Source organism: Heterocephalus glaber, unplaced genomic scaffold, assembly GCF_053883595.1.
Source record: "Heterocephalus glaber isolate CG9 unplaced genomic scaffold, H.glaber_assembly_v1.0 deba00001553, whole genome shotgun sequence".
Lineage (NCBI taxonomy): Eukaryota > Metazoa > Chordata > Mammalia > Rodentia > Bathyergidae > Heterocephalus > Heterocephalus glaber.
The window spans coordinates 602,286-620,121 of record NW_028258344.1 but is presented as its reverse complement, the minus strand read 5'-3'; the positions used below and the strand labels follow the sequence as shown (position 1 = coordinate 620,121).

The 17,836-nt window shown below is 38.6% G+C and overlaps 1 long non-coding RNA gene across 1 annotated transcript; it reads left to right on the top strand.

Moving 5' to 3' along the window:
- The first annotated feature begins 633 nt into the window (after nt 1-633).
- On the top strand, nt 634-16,334 carry LOC147824114 (uncharacterized). Its single transcript, XR_015442681.1, has 3 exons — nt 634-3,491; nt 6,527-6,720; nt 15,867-16,334. It is a non-coding gene; the product is annotated as an uncharacterized LOC147824114 (long non-coding RNA).
- Nucleotides 16,335-17,836: the final 1,502 nt, after the last annotated feature.

Genomic DNA, 17,836 nt, shown 5'->3' with positions numbered 1-17,836 from the left:
TCACTTAAACAATCATGTGAAGTAGATTAGTTGGAAGACTTTTCCTCTAATTAATATGATTTTTAATTAACAAATCAGCATGTTGTTACATGTATGGAGTACATCATGATGTTTTGATACATGTATACAATATGAATGCTTAAATCAAGCTGATTAAGGTATTCCGCATTTCACTTAACATTTTTTGTGGTAAAATTGAAGTTTACTTACTTATTTTGAAATGTACAATACATTATTATTGACGATAGTCACTGCTGTACAGAGATCTCAAACCCTATTCCTCCTTCCTAGCTGGAATTTTGTACCATTTGTGTAGTAATTCTATTACCACCGTCCCAGCCTCTGGACCCTTCCTACTTTCTACTTCTATGAATGCAACTTTTTTCAGATTCTGCATATAAATGAGATCATGATGCTATATTGAATTTAATGATGAAGAAAAAGAGACTCAAAGAAATGAAAGGAATTCATCCAAGTTCACGCATGTAATAAATTGTTGAAATTCCAAAGCCAATCTGTTTGACTCTAAAACCTAATTTTTTTCCCACTTTACCTAGGCTGACTCCTAGGGGAGAGCAGCCAGTCCAGCCAAGAAAAATACTTGCAGGCAGCATCAAAGGAGAGACTCTAATTCTTTTTTTTTTTTTTTTTTTACCAGGGATAGAACTTGGGTCCTTGTGCTTGTGCAGCAGGCGGCAAAACCACTGAGCTAAATCCCCGGCCAGAGGCTCTAATTCTTAAATTGGTGATGTACAGTTGAATGAGTCCTCATTAATTTGAACTCTTTTTTATATCTGTAAAGTAGTGTTTCTCAAAGGGTGTGCACAGTGCAATAATGATCTCTCAGTGCTCTGTGAAAGAATGATTCTGCTTGTACAGTTGGGTTTGGAAAATCCTGCATCCAGTAACCGCCTCCAGGCAAATCTACAGTACAGCAGTATGTTAAGGAAGTAAAGAACTCTAGCAGAGGAGAAATAGCTCTTGGCAGGCAGAAGGCAGCAAAGCAGCAGCAGCAGCCTTCTTTCTGTCCCTTATATTCCATCAGGCTACCCATCCTTTGGGACATCTAGATACAAGTCATAACAGTTTGTTTCAGCTCACACATTTAGGGGCTTTAGCCCATGGTCACTTAGCTCCATTGTTTGGGGGCCTGGGGTAGGGCAGAACATCCTAGCACATGGTACAGGAATCCCATTTACCTCATGGCTGGGATGAAAAAGACAAGAAAAGATCAGCATCCCTCTGTCCTCTACTAAGCCATGCCTCAATGACCTCAAATATCCCACTAGACCCCACTTCTTAAAGTTTTCTGCCACTTTATAGTTGTACCATGCTGAGGACCAACCCTGTAACACACACGCCCTTAGAGGACATTCTAGATCCAAACTATAACAAAATGTGAGTGTTTGACCTTTCCAGTCTTTCTGGTAAAGGAAGTTGAAAGGATACTGGGAATAGCTTTTGGAAGAGCCAAACTCTAGTATATGACTCAGTGCCTCTGCTTTCTTCCACTCTCCACCATGCTCTCACCATTGTCTGGACAAGTGAAGACAATGCCCTCCATTCTCACGTGGCCCAGCACTGTCCTATCAGTTGCACTCAGCAGCTTACTGCAATGTGGAGGCTGTGGCCTTCAGTGTGTGTCACAGGCTCTTTTCCTCACGAGACTGGGCATGGACAGTAGCATGTGCAGAGCAGTCTGAGCAAAGCCAATTTACCATACTGACTTTGCCACAACTCTCTCTTTCTACTCTAAAGCTTGACCCTGAAAATAATTTGTGAGTATGCCAAGCCTGTTAAAGAAAATCCTTCTCAAGCTATTTCTATCTCAGCTGGGTTAATCCTGGGAGGTCTCCCATATATCTCCAGGCATGGCCGAATCTGTAAGATATACACAGTATTTATGGAACACCTAGCACTTGCCACAATCTAATGTCTACATTTTAAATATAAACATGTGGCTTGCTTATTTATTTATTTATTTATTTATTGGTTCCTGGGCTCGAACTCGGGTCCTTGCACCTGCACAGCAGGCAGCAAAACCACTGAGATAAATCCCTAGCCCCATGTTGCTTATTTATAAAACAAACCAGAAAGAAATTCTTGGAAATATAATGACTAGTCAACATCATGTCTGTAAGGTTAATAAGAATAAGTACTTGGAGGCTAAGGGTGTAGCTCAGTGGTAGATCTCATGCTTAGCATACGTGAGGCCATGAGTTCATTTCCCAGCACCCAAAAATCAGTACTTTGGTGTTTGGCTAGATGGATGGCTGGTTGACTATTATTTTTTGTTAAAACATATGTTGAGAAATCATACAAAATATATATTTATTGAATATTCTAAAAATCACCTTGCTTTAAAATCAGAATTCTAAATTTTCCAAATTAGACAAGTTATATCCAACTCAAATGCACCATAAAATGAATATTTACCCTTTTAGTAAACATTGCATTGGTCATGTGTAAACATCAAGTAAAAATCATTAATTTTGGTATAGAATATCCATTTGACTTTCACAATTCACTCAATTTTCTCTAGATTCATCACCTTAGAAATATGGTGTCCGTACTTATAAGCAAATTTTAAGGGGCACTTGTTAAGGCTATTCTATAGCCCCAAAATATTTTTGAAATCTGCTCACTAATGCTTGGCATCTTTTGCTTGGCATTTTTAAATCCTTCATTTCACAATTAGAAATGAGACCAGTCAAAATTTCCATAGTACAGGTAATAATTTCACACAGAGACAAGGAGGTATGAATGTAGTGATTAAGAAGTCAGGCTGTAGGTGGATATGGTGGTGCAGCCTGGGCAATTTAAGAACTTGGCAAGACCTTGTGTCAAGATAAATCATCATCATCATCATGAGGTCTGGGGTTGTAGGAAGGTTCTAGGATCAGTCTCCAGTACTAGGGGAAAAAAAAGAAAAGAAAAAAATTTCAGGCTCTACCCAGATGGGCCAGTAATCCAACATGGAATCAACCATTGTTGACTATGTTTTCTCAACTATTCGTGAAATAATCATTTTCTTTTGTTTTTTTCCTAGGTTTACATAGAATAATATTTACAAAGTACTTAGTGAGCTGTCAGCTAAGAAAGACTCAATAGATGCTAGTTGTTGTTGTTAGTTCTATTCCTGTTGTTGGGCTGATGGGAAAAGGAAAAAATACAAAAAGAATCAAGTTACCTAAAGGGAGGGGAAGACATTCCACAGGGGAGAAAAATACCAAAAGAAGAGAGAAGTTCCTCTGGCATAATTTAGTCTCAACTTTCCAATTTTTCACGTGGGCTCACTAATCAGGACTCAGTACAGGCGACAGTGTACCAGTTGCCCACCAGATGGCAGCATGGAGCCACCACCATTTCCACCCTTGAGTCGCACTGCCGCATCAGTCTAACATGAACTCCGTAGCTTCCCAAGAAAAATTCGTTCACAGCAATAGAAATGGAAATTATCCCAGCCAGACTCCCTCTATTGTATCGCTGAAGTAAGTAATGGTGTTTCTGAAATTCTATTTCAGTCCACTTTCTTCATGCCACCTTGCTGTTCTGGGGTTATGTAGAATGACTGAGCAAATCTGACTTTTTCCAAAAAGAGAATCATTTTCCACTCAAAGGAAAGAATTGTAGGGTCCACTCAGCAGCAAGCATTTTATCTATTCTTTTCACATCCATAGTGCCTCAACTATAGCTGAAAATGTTATTAAAAGAAAACATCCTTTTCCAAGATTATAGGCAAATCACATTTTAACAAGATCAGTTTAAAAGCAAAGATGCCTCAGAAATCTAGTGTTGTTTTGCAAAAAAGTTAAGCATATATCCATTAACATTTTCCAAGACCAACTTTCAGATACTTATCAGATTCTGTAGTGGATTTGTAAAAAATAAAGTAAATTTCACCCAAAAACCCAACATTTTTATGAAATTTCATCACTGATTTAAAGGATCATGTTCCTGTATAGCTACAAATAGGAATAACACTGATCTTTCACAGATTAAAATAGTATAATATCATTCTGAATTCATACATTTTTAATTGAGGACTAAGTAAGTTATTACAAGGAGGTCAAAAATACATACAATATCCCCAAATGCTAACATTTATGTTTGATTCATAAATTTTAGCCAACAGTTGAGAAAAATACATATAGCTAAAATACTTCCTAGAAAATATGCATATGTAGAAGCTAGAAACAACAAAATAATCTTGCTTACATCAGCACAGAGTTATATTTGAATTTTCCCAGATCTGCATTTATACTATAATGCAGGCTGGTATCGCAGTCTGTGCACACCCCTTTTCTCTGGAAGTATGGCTAAACTTTAATGTACATTAAATGCGAGTCTATGCTAATTTAAATAAGCATTTCAAAATAATTTTTAATAGTGACACTACTTTAATTTGAAGAAAACAAAAGTATCTACCATTTAAAATAAGAAGTCTGACTTTATCAGCAATATTGACAAACTACATCATGTGCCTCCAGATCTGATTCACTGAAAACACAAGAGCACTAGGTAATATTCCTACCAAAAAAATAACCAGGACCAGATCTCAGAGATGAGGAAATCATTGATAAACCCAAGTGGAGGGAAATTCTACAATAAGTGTCCTGTACTCTTCAAAATGTCAATCATGAAAACCAAAAGAAGGATGAGAAACTGATCTAAATGAAAGGCAGCTAAAGCTATGTGAAAACTAAAGGGAACAACTGATTCTGGACTGGATTTTTTATCAGAAAAAAATAAGTTGCTGCCTGGGACATCAATGAGACAATTGGCAAAATTCATATAAAGTCTGTGTATTGAATAATAACCATGTATCTATGTAAAGTTTCCTGATTTTGGTTGTTATACATAGTCATGTAAGTGAATTTCCTTGTTCTTGGGAAACATACATTTAGGAGTAAAGAGTAATATACTTTCAAGTGCTTCAGAAAAAAATACATATTCATATGTGTAAAAGGAGAGACAGAGAGATTGTACACCCTTTATGCTTGTTATTTAGTGAGGGCTCAACAAACATCTGCCAAAGGATGAGTGAATGAATTCATGAATCATAGTAAAAATGCCATTATATTACTGTTTTTTAGGTAAAGCAAATTTTAACAGTGTTGTTTACAAATTCATGGTTCAGATTTTGGCAAAAATACTTTAGTCTTGTTGGCTTTTTAGCATTTGAAAAGACTCAAACATTGATTAATTTAGTTAAATCCCTTCTACTCTAACTCACACCTAGGATTCACTTTCTGCTTGAAAAGAAAATCAAATGCTTCAAACTCTACCATCACTGTCCCCTCCCTTCCCTGTGTTTAGCTGGCTGCCCAACTCCTCACACTATGGTTCTTTACATGGGCATCTCTGAGTCCCAGAATCTGTATCCAGTCTCTCAATTCAGATCCAATTATCCAAAACCTTTTGGGTCTCACTAGAATCTTGAGTTTATGGAAATCTGCAGCTCAAAGGTTGGGCATTTGATAGGGAGCAGGAATTTCCCACTAACTAGCTATAGAACTTTAGCAAATTGCATCAACTTTCCTGTTCTCAATATTAAATTAACAAAAACAGAGATGGGATTAAATAATTTCTAAAATCACCTTTACTTCTGAAAGGCTATGATTCTGAAGCTAAGACAAGTAAAAATGATCAGATAACAAAAACTCAAGAGCAGAAAAACTTTGAAATGCAATAGAATGTAAGTATGATGATCTTGAAAGACATATTTACTTCAGGATTTAGATACCGAAGACTTCCCCCACACAAACTGGTAGAAGATAATTAGGTAATTATAGACTAGAAGTTTCAGAAAATGATAAATGACTTAATAAAACAGTTGACCATGATTTAAACCAGCTTTGGTTGACTGACACATCTCCAAATACTGTAATTAATACCTCTGAAACATTTCTAGCAATGAGTAAGCTTTTCTTCCTTCATACTTCCAATAGATTGGAGGTAAATGCAGTTTTGTTTTGTTTTTTAGGTTACTAGATCAATGGTTCTTAAAGCGTGGTCTACAAGTCTAGACCAGAGATCAAAGCAACTCAGAGTGAACAGGCAAGAGATGAAAAACACAAAGTTCAACCTGAGGAAAGTGAGCACCAGGTTAGTTGAGTGGCCTGTCAGAGATCACACAGAACACACAGTGGGCTCACTCCCAGAATGTCTGGCTGTGTATCTCACCACCAGGCAGCTCATCCACAAAACACTTCTAGACAGACATTGAGGGGCTGGTCTCTGCTGGTCTTCTTGAAGATGTGCCTGTATTTCACTTCTGACCTTGACTAAATGCCTTTCATCCTTGGGACTGCCTTTCAGCTTAAGGTAGGTCAAGTACAGTGAGCTCCTTTGCAGTACGAGAGTCTTTTCCCCACTAGGGGAGGGTTTCGAGGATGGCCACTTCCTGCTCCCTAGTAGAAGTAAAATTCTTCTAAAAGTGGATCTGGGGACTATATTCACAAAAGCTCCTCTGACATAACTATTCAAATGTTCTCTTTTTATTATTACTTCTTTGCAATGACAGGAAAACAAGGCTGTATGGTCCTCCAAAGGCTTATATCTCCATCAAAGTGTAGTCTGGAAAACTGGAAAGCCATTGCCATTATGGTACCTTGCACATGTCCTAAATACAAACCAGTATACCGAAGGAAAAAGAAGCCACTCATATGAACACTGGACATGTATCTTCTCTGATTTTTCTGGATAGAGAAGACAGAGGTAAGGGGTACTCCCATTATGCAAAACAATTCCCTTCATTACAGCTATAGGCAATAAAGACAGCTTTTTTTTTTCTTTTTTTCTTACATCTTATGGTTATGGTGGTCTCCATTTTAGCTCATGGTGGAGCAGAATGAACATTTCAACACACCTGTTAGCCTTGCAGTGAGCCATCTCCAGTACTAATGGATTACTCCCAGACCCTGACAAAGATGGACAAGAGCTAAGTTTTCATAGTTCACCATGCTCTGTGTAAAGATTACTCTCTCCAAAGCCACGGTATCCAGAGAGATATCAATAGAACCTGCTGTCACAGATCCTTTTGCTAGATTTTATTAGAAAGCAATACAACACTTTTTAACCAGGTACAGAGTATGCTCAGTACGAATAAGAAAGTAATTTCCCAAGACAAGGACTCTTGTACCCTCTCTATGTCCTTCCTGATCATATTAGCACTCTGGATTTTTCAGGTCATTCAAGCTCTTTGCCATTCATAATATTTCAATGAAATAAAAGTATTTTCTCTTCAGTTTAAATTCCTGATTTGGATATGTGCATTGAAAATGATGTAAGGTCTAAGGCTTTTTTTTTTCCTAGAGAATCAAGACCTGTAATTCAATCTGTGACATCCTTCACACGGAGGGGAAGTAGAATCCTGAGGTTTAGTTTCTCTTTGTGGGGAATCAGACCATCTGAATCCGGATCTTTGTTCTTTAACTTGCTACTCATGTAACTGTTGGCAAGTCACTGCGCTGCATCAAACCTCCTTTAATTCATGTGTGAAAACATGCTTCGTAACACGTTTGATAATAAGCGAGCAATACATTTCAGCAATTATTACTGTAAGTGGTGCTATGAATGTTTTAGGGTTTGAATGTGTCTGTGAAAATTCGTGTGTTACAATCTTAAACCCAATGCAACATGTTGAGAAGTGAGGACGTTAAGAAGTGATTGGATCATGAAAGCTCTGTTCTCATGAGTGTATTCATATCATTATTCCAGGAATGGGTTTGTTATCATGGAAGTGGGTTTCTGATAAAAGGGTGAAAGGGTGCCTCCCCCTCCCCCTCCCTCTCCCTCTCTCCTCGCCTTTCCTTCTTCTCTCCTTCTCCTCTCTTCCCCATGTGATGCTTTCTGTCATGTTATGATCCATCAAGAAGGCATCGCCAGATGCAGCCCCTCAATTTTGGATTCCCTACCCTCCACAACTTCAGGTAACTAAACTGGCCAGTCTGTGATATTCTATTACAGCAGCACAGGTGGATTAGGACAGGAGGCAATGTCACATGACATTTAGGCTTGCAGGTCTGAAATTACATTGCTAGAGTTAAAATTCTGGTTCCATCCCATACTAATTATGTGACTGGGGCAAATGTTCTACGCTTGAGTTACAGGATTTTCTGCTGCCATATAAAGATGAGAGTTGTCATGAGAAATAAATGACAAGGAAAAGCAATGTGTACACAGAAAGTGTATGGCACAGTACTTGGTGCATACCAAGCATTTAAAAATATTACTTATTGTTATTATTAATAGTAATAGCAGCTGGAGATTTAGCTCAGTAGTGCCACTGCCTGCCTTGCAAGCCCAAAGTCCCGAGTTTGATCCCCGGTACCAAAAACAGAAAAGTAGTAATGTAGTAGCAGCAAAAGCAGCAGTAGTGGTTATACTATTGCTCTATTTGGGAAACAACTTGTAATTATTAACTGTGGCATACCTCTGAAAAATGTTCTTGGCAGAAATAATATTCCTATTCCTGACTGGAGCGTATTACAAATACCCATCTTCTCTGAACAGAGCAAGGACCTTTGAAAGCAAGTTCTGGATGAATCAAGAGTGTGCAGAACCCAGTAATATTCTAAATGGAAAAACATTTTTTCCTCTTGAGCTGTCTCATTTGAGATGCCTAAAGTCTTGTGCTATTTTAATAGTTGGTATAATAATAAAAACAATTTCTGTTCTTATTTTTAATTTGAGAAATTTTCACTGGTCTAATATGGACCATTGCTGACTATGTTTTTAGTCTTAGTTTTCCTCATCTGTGAAAATAGAAAGCTTAGTATTTGCCCTGCCTTGTCTTCCAAAGTTGTTATTGAAGTACAGATGAAAAAAAATGGGTCTGAATTTTAATTGAAGCAGTTATACCAATTTAAGTTCATTTTATTTCAGAGTGTGAGCTCACTCACCCACAGAAATTACAGTTTGGGGATTTTGTTTGTACCTACTGAAAAATGGCATATTTGGTTGGGTGGTCCATTTACCCAAGAGGCTTGAATGTGGCTCCCCTTCAGAAGGGCTGTGAGCTTCAGAATGTGCCATAGGTGTGTGGGGTGCACATGTATGCTCTCTGAGGTGGGGGGCTGTGTTTCTGCAGCTGGAGTCTTTCACAGCCTGCCTAGAGGAATTTTAACAGGCCTTTTCAGAGCTGTGCACTTGCCAAAACATATATTGACATGATAAACCACAATGGATTTAAGTGTTTAAAGTAAAAAAATACACTTTTAAAAATAAGTACTTAAATTGGCTGATTGAGCAATACTACCTGGATGCTGAATTGAATTTATTTAGAATAAGCCACAAGGTAAACTTTTTCATTTTAACTTTTTGCACCAAAGCAAGGAAAACCAAAAGAGAAAAACACAATTCCATGAAACATTTTTTCATTTCTCTCTCATGGAACAATTGAAACCTGTAGCAGAGTTGTGGAGACAAACCAACAAACCCTGACAGTCTGTAAAAATGTTTAGATTCAAATTAAAAGTAAATGTGCTTCTCATGCCCCTAGCTGCTTCTGCTTTGTTCTGTTTTTCACTTGTTTTTCACATTTCCTGTAATCCTCTTTCTAGTGCCCAGAAAATCTGCTGCAAAAGAATCCACCACACTTAAAAACTAATTGAAAAAAAATTCCTGTGCCTATTTTCCATTCATGTGTTCAATATTTGCCTGTTGGTGTTAAGATACATATACACTCTTTCTTCCTTTGGTTACATTTTTCCAGTTGTCTCCATTGTTTTAACTTGGGTGGAATATTGTGAAAGATTTACCTCTTATATGAGTGGGCTATCAAGGGAAAACTCTACCTGGCGTTCCAGTGTACGGAGGTGATTCTCTCTTATGCATTCCATTCATTCAGACAGCACTGCCTGCAGCATATCGGAGTAGTGACATGCCATCACCCTTCTGTATCTGCAGGTTCTGTACCACAGATTCTACCAACCACAGATAGAAAATATTTTTAAAATCTTGTATCTGTGCTGAACATGTACAGACTCCTTTCTTGTCAGTATTCCATAAACAAGTTCTGTAAGTTATCTAGAGATGATTTGAAGTCTACAGGGCCACGTGTACAGGTTATATGCAGATGCTACACCATTTTATGTAAGGGACTTGAGTATCCATGGATTTTGGTGTCTGTAAGGGAGTTCTGAAACCAATTTCCCATGGATACTGAGGAGCTACTGTATTATCTGACTCTCTTTAAGTTTCCAGTCACCAACTTGGAGCATCCAAGGGGAGACAATGTTTAACTAGATAGGTAGTTCAGGGAACTCCTGTCCTGTCATGTCTTCTGATGTGTGCAGCATTTATGAGATGCTGAGATCATCCTGGGGGCAGCCCTGACAAGTTCTCTGAATTTCCCACAGGTTTCTACCACTGCCTCTGAACTGGTTCTCTACTCCAGGGATGGGATTTGAGAGCAGTGCCCCAGGATGGCATGAACTTACAGTACTAGACCAGAGGCTGACAAACTCCCCTGCTGCTGAGACAGTCACTGTAGGTTTTGACGTGGGCTCATTTGATAGGCTTGCCTCTGGGAGAGATGCAGCTCTCCTAAAAAATGAGGTTAGTATAGCATCCAGGGCGATGGACAACATATTTCCTAAAAAGGGCAGGGGGAGGAGTATTTCTTCTTTCTACTGGAGATTGCACTACTCCAATCTCAAACTAATATTGAGATCATTTTATTGTTAGCATTTTGATCACAGGTCCAAGCTTGACAATGAGTATGCAGCATAATGTCTTGGATAAAAGCAGTAAACCGAAGCGATCATGTAGGAAATTAGCAGCATGTCAGCAGGTAGTTGATTGAATTAAGACCTAATTTTTCTTCAAAGATGTTTAGCATTCTATAAATTCACGATTGAAAATGGTTTTGAACTTAAGCCCAGACTCTATTTTACACCTAACCCTAACCGGTTCATTCCCGGGTGTGTGTTGTTCTAAAATTCATTGCATTTACTCATTGTCCTGCCATCTTTGGTGACCTCTGCTGCTGCCTGGGCCCTGGAAAGCTTTGATGTTGCTGTCCATGGGTGCGTTTTCATTACTTCAGTAAATGTGATTCCCAGGGTCTTCAAAGTCCTACCTACACAGACCTTTGCATGACCTCTTCTACACGGCAAAACCCAGGAGATGCTCATAAGCAAAGCAAAGTCAGATACAATAGCAGGAAGCAACATCAGCCATGTGAGTGGAGTCACCAGAACTGCCAGAGAGGAATGAGCTTTGCTGTCCAGACTCCTAGGGTACTCAGTACATCCATATACCTACCCCCTACAAGCATCAGTGTTTCTTTGCTCCACTCCCCTAGCCCTCTAGGCACTCACGTTTAGCCCTCTTATTTTTCCTTCTGGGTCCTTTCTTTCATAACACTTGCAACATTCTAAAATGCTGTCTAGTTCATTTATTGTGTTTATTGTGAATTGTCTGTCTCTCTCCACTACCATATACATTTAATATGGGCAAAGATTTTTGCTAATTTTGTTCAGTAATGAATTTCAAGTTCCAAGGACAGTATAGCACATAGCAGGTACTCAATAAATATTTGTTGTACAAATGAATAAGTACTGAATGATGGATGCTTTGCTAATGTTCAGGTCATTATGAATACCTCACTGACCTATAAATGTTTCCCTTGCCTGCTTTCCTCGTCCATCCAGGTGCAATGCTTTGGCAAAATTTTAAATTAGACTTTTTCCTTGTTATTTTTCTTTCTTTGCTTTCCTCTCCATTCTTCATTGCCAAGAACTTTTCTTTAATCTACACCCATTTGGCCCACTCTAATTCATATTATCAGATTGCCCTATTTCCAGTATATAATGTGTTCTCTTTTGGCTGCTCATTCCTTCTAAGAAAACCCATTCTATTGCTTATTTTACTATTTAGAGAACTATTAAATAGCTCTAAGTCACAACTGTTTTGTGAAGGTCTCTATTCAAGCTCTTTACCATTATGCTCTATTTTTGTGAATATGTTATTATGTCTTCTCAAAGATTGTTGAGTTGCCAAATCATACAATTGTATCTAGCTAACCCTCTCCCTTACAGCTACCCAGATACTGAGATTATTATAACTAGTCTTGTAATCACTCAGCACTAAAGAATTCTCACTCAAAACTAGAATGCTATTTGGGAGCTCTACAACATGGAGGTAGATAGCACTGATATATTCCAGCAAATAAAAAAATATAAGATGTCTGACTTTCCAGTTTTAAACCCTGTTATTTGAATGGTGAGCACCTTTTATTCTTCCTTCTCCTCAAAAAGCAGAACTAGGGACCAACAATAGCAAGTATGTTTTATTGGTGCCCATGTTAGGCTTTCTGCAGACATTATCTTACTCTATGTATAACCGCTCTCTGAGGCTGGCATTTTCCAATTGCAAAACTTGAGACTTTTAAGTTGAAGGAATTTATCCAGAGCCCTCAAATAGAAAGAAGTAAAGCAAGATTATAAATCTACCCAATCAAACAAACAGAGGTCACATTTCCAACCACCACTGACACACCCCCCTCTCATACTATATCTTCTTTCCTCAGCTTTTCACATCTTCTCTTCCAATACCAAAATTAAAAATAAAGAACAGATTAGACAAAGAGATGGAGGTAATTGACCCCAACACTAGTCAAGGTGACACTTTTGTCCTAGTACAGTGTCACATGCACAAGGCTCGAGAGGTAGCCCATGGTTAGCAGGACTACATAAGAATTAGCCAACCTGAGTTTATGGTGGTGGTGGTTTGGTTTTCCTGAGAGGTAAGGAAATGTAAGGTTGAGAATGACATTCTTCAAAAGTGGAATGATATACAAAAGTCGTCAAGGGATTGGAATGCTGTTCTACAAGGTGACATACGTTTGAAGTGTAGGGGGGAAAAGAGATGACATTCCCCTTCCCAAGTGTATGTATTATAAACTGAAAACACACCTATCCCCACCCTCAACTCCCCAAGTATTTAAGAAGGCCATATATGTGTGAGGGAACTCCTTAACATAAGAAATAAGAAAATCAACCTACTTGCGGGGGTGGGGGAATGGTCCTGTTTGTAGTGACCCTGCCTTTTCCCTTATTCTTTCTTGTGATTTAATGACATAGAGCATCTGGTCATCTCTAATTAGCGTCACCTCTCACTATGATTTCAACAGCAGAGAAGCAGACAAGGTTGACAGCAGACAAAATCAATCCGTTTGGACGAAAAGCTTTGGAAGACAATCAGCTATCCTATCAATGGCATTGGCTAATTTGTAACTTCCTCCTAGAATATCAAAGTTCTCACTTTTCCATCCTCTACTGAAGGCTTTCACTTGTTTACAAACCCAGTAAGTACTAACAGGTGCAATGGATGGTGATCGGAATAATAGTAATAGTCAGGAGCTGCACAGGAAGTGAAAGTCACTGAGGAGGCAGGTTCACCAAGAGAGAAACTGGAGCAACATGGCAATGCAGTCAACAGTCAGGTCCTTGGAACTGCACAGGACTCAGTCTTGCATCTACAAACCAGGAAGAATAATGACTTTGCAAGGTTGTATTGCATTTTAAATATAATCATGTTTCTGATAATTTTTTAAACTCCAATGTGCTGCACAAGTATAAAGTACCATAATGGTCTCTACCTTTGCAATATAGGCAGAGAAATTTTTAAAGCACAGGAACCACTTAATAGTGTATAATGCACCAATTTTGTATTCGTAGTATTATGCAGCCATCACCACTAACAAATTCCATAACATTTTATCACCTCCCAAAGAAACAGACATTCCATAGTCGTTTCCCATTTTTCCAATCTCACATCCACTTTTTATCTCTATGATTTGCCTATTTTATGCATTTTATTTTCAAAGTCAAAAATATGACATTAAATAATAGACACAGTCCTAAGGACTTTCAATGAGTTTTCTTTTTTATTAGTATGTTTTTGATATACAGTAAATACATTCATCACAGGGAATATATATACTTGATCCCTTCAACTTCCCTTTCTTCCTCTTCCTCCCATATCTCTCTGGATAGAACTTCTGTATACAATACAGGGACAAACTGCTCAGCACCAAAATACTACACACAGAGTTAAGGAGACCTGTACTCAGTACTAAAGACCAGGGAAGGGGGAAAAAGCAGCTTTGTGTGAAGTTGAAGTTACTTCAAGAACAGAACTAGGCAAGCCAAAATTAGCATACAGAGTGATGTCCTAGAGATGGTTTCTGGAGAGAAAACAAGGACAGCTTTTGAAAAGAGACAGCTCCTGTTTGTGGATAGTGGGAAAATCCATACAACACGCAGTTGCATTATGTGAGTCATGCTCTGAATATTGCTGGACAATATTACGTTTCTTCTCATGACTTGGTAAATATGTCCAGTTCCTTCCAGGCTTTCTCCATTGCTTCCAAGTGAGACTTTTGTACTTGTTCTTACCTACTGGACACTTCAGATGTATAAGAAGGGACTAGAATAGTTATAGAGGGTGAGAAGAAAATTACAAGGAGAAAATATTCTGGATCAAATTGTAGACTGAAATTATAAAAGAAAAAGAGTGAAATAAACAATCAATCTGCCTTTTCATAATCTTTCCCAGTAAAGGTGGAAAATTCTGGTTTTTATTGTTGGTTTCATTAGGGGAAACTTAAGTGGAGACATGAAGTGAGATGGTTGTAGTAGCTGGTGTTATGGCTTTACTAGGGTTAACTAAGGAGTGTCTAAGGCTTTATTTATGACAAACCCAGTATCTACATACAGACACACATTTCAAATATTAATACTGTCTATTTGCACAACACATGGACAACTTTCTTTGGGTTTCACAATAACCAATAAGTTATTTTTTTAAGTACACATTTCACAGAAGTAAAGATGTTCATTGGTGTAGCAATTTACTCAAGACCATCCAAGCAGCAAGAAGCAGGGCCAGAACTCATATCCCAACACAATGCCCTTTCTATATCTTGACATGTTTTATTTCAGTGTATTAAGCAGGACTTTTTAGTTTAAGTCCTGAGGTCAGGATCTTTATTTCCATTAAATGACTATGTATCTGTTGTAGTCAGGGTTTGAAAGGGAACAGATTTAATATAGGTCACATAATTCACAGGATTATTTTATAATATTCACCCAAAAAGTCAAATACAGAGCAGTGCAAGAGATCTGTTCACACACTAGAGACAAAGAATCCAGCCAAGGGCCTGGATGCCAAGACAATGTCCTGCACAAGTCCAGTTAAAGGCCTACAGACAATGTCCTCCATGAGTCCAGCCAGAGGCCTAGACCCCACAGCAATATCTCATGCAAGTCTGCATCGAGGATCTGCATGGGAAAGCCCCAATGGTTAGTGGTGGAAGCTAGAAAGTCTGCACAGGTGGGGTGAAGGATTTGTGCCATGAGGCTAAAGGATTTACACTGGAGCCAGGAAGCAACATTCAAGGAGATCAGAGCTCCCCTGACAAGAACAACAGTAATTCCCAGCCACAGGGAGGGCCCAAGCTCCTCCTCCGAGAACAGCCAAGTTCACATGAGGAAAAGCAGCCACAGCAAGCTTCCCCAAGAAAATCAACAGCACAAAATCTTCTCCTCTAGTTCTCTTCTTATGCCATTGGCAACAATCCTCAGGCAGGTCTTCCATGCCCAGAACCACAGATGTAGTTCAGCTGGGCGTTAGAAGCTGACCATTAATCTAACACCATAGCCGTCAGGATGGTGACTCTGCAGCCCCTGCCCTGTGCTCAGCTGAAGCACTACTCTTCCATTCTCTGAGCATCTCTTCAGTTCCTATCATCTCTTCTTTCCCTGCTTGACCTTCCAGATAACTGGCCCCGTTTCCCTCAGCCTGCCAAAGTGCAATACTGGAAAATCACTCTCACTTTCTTCTTCTTTGTTTAGGAGGACTACACAGGCTGAAAGCATCAGAGGTAATCCAAAGCCTATTTATTTGTGGTCGCTAAACAGTGATAAAAGCAGAAAAAATTGAGGGGACACTTAGGTGACTGTTGTAGGCTAGACTTTTTGTAGGTGAACAGATTTTTAAGTGTAATTTAATTTCCCCTGGAGGAGAGCAGGTGTTCTGGAGCAGACTTGGCATTTCCTTGTGCAATAGCACCATCCAGTTGTCAGAAGAAAAGCCCAGCTGCTCTGTGAGAAATCCTTCAGGCTTCTGGGAGCTGAGTGTAGCAGGAAGCCTGCAGACCTCACAAATAACAGTCTACAGTTGCAGCCTGTCAACGCTGTCAGACACAAGCAACAACAGCAGAAACCACTCCAAAGACTGAAAGTTGTCAATGGAAATTTTCTAACTGAAAAAAAAAAAAAAATTCCACCTCTGTGTTAGTTTCTCTTTTAGAATAAAACATTTGATCCATAAGCTGTATTTTATTTTCATATTCTTCCTCTAAAAAAGTAAAAATGGGCGGGTGCACTGAAGAGACTTCAATTGTTTAATCTTACCACATCTAGTACTACACCCAGCTACCAGGGCACACAGTGTGATTGGCACTGAGATCGCTGCAGATGGGATAAAATGAAGTGTGATGAATCCTACGGGGATGCTGGAACGGCTGCAGAGACAATTCATGGGTACTGAGCTTAAATGGATAGGATGCCGGCAGCACGCAGGGTATGACTGTTCAGGCTCAGAAAACAGGGCGCTTCTGGGGATGCTGAGTGTGGCAGGAAGACGCTGTGTCTGAAAAGGATTTAAATATTTTTCATCTCTCTCTCTACTGAAATCTAAGGTTATGCATGATGGGCTGGGTTGGTTAGTCCAAAACAAATCCCTTCCTAACTTCTCCCAACCTGCTCCTTTCATGTACCAGGTCTCAGAAGTTTATGTAAACCAGGGGAGAAAAATATGGGCATTAGCCTGAGAAGGTCGGCAGGTCTTGGGAATTTCAAGTGAAGGAATTACTACATTCACATTTTAGAAAGATATTCCTAGCTGCAGTAAGAAGGAATTGAAGTGGGACAAAAATTGATGGGGAAAACATTCTAATAATCTGGAAACATTCTAATAACCTGTCTTAATGCTTCCAAAGTAACTTTTGAAACAAAATTGGATTAAACCTCTCCATCTCAAAATCCTTCATAGCTTTCTCTTACATATAGAGTAGGGTCTAAAAGTACCAAGCACAGCATTCAAAGTTCTAAATCTAAGCCCCTTCTACTTTTCTAGTTTTCTCCTACTTTCCTTTACATACTCTGCTTTCAATCAGTAAAAGCTTTACAAATATGGCACATGTGTGTGACCCTTTTAGCTTAATAAAGCTGCTTACCTTACCCTTTTAGGAGTGTCTTATTATTCCTACTGTGGTGCTATTTCATTCTCTTTTGCAGCACAGTGAAGTTTTTTGAGAACCAGAATGGTGACTTATTCATGTTCCACAGTTACACATGATGTGCACTTTGCAAAAATGTATTGAGTTGAACTGAACTGTAATAGCAGTACTAGGACTTGGACTTTTAAATATTCTTGAGGTTCAGAAGCCATAAACAAAAAGAATGAAGCACTTAATGATAACATAAAACACTGCAGAAATTTTTAAGTAAAAAAAAAGATCAACTAGGAAAATATACAGAATACTGTACATATGACAAAGAGGTAATTTCCTTAATATAAGAATGATCTCCCATATTATTTATACCAATAATCCACAAGTAAAAATGGACAAAGGAAATAAATACACTTGTTTCATTCTTAACTCATCAGACTGGTAAGAATCAAAGTTTTAAAATACCCAGTGGGATTGAAGGGATCAGGAATGAAACACTACTTTATTTATGGGAGTATAAACTGATGCACTTCTCTTTGGAGGGCAAATAATTTGTCAACATGTACAAAATTGTACATGCAGAAATTT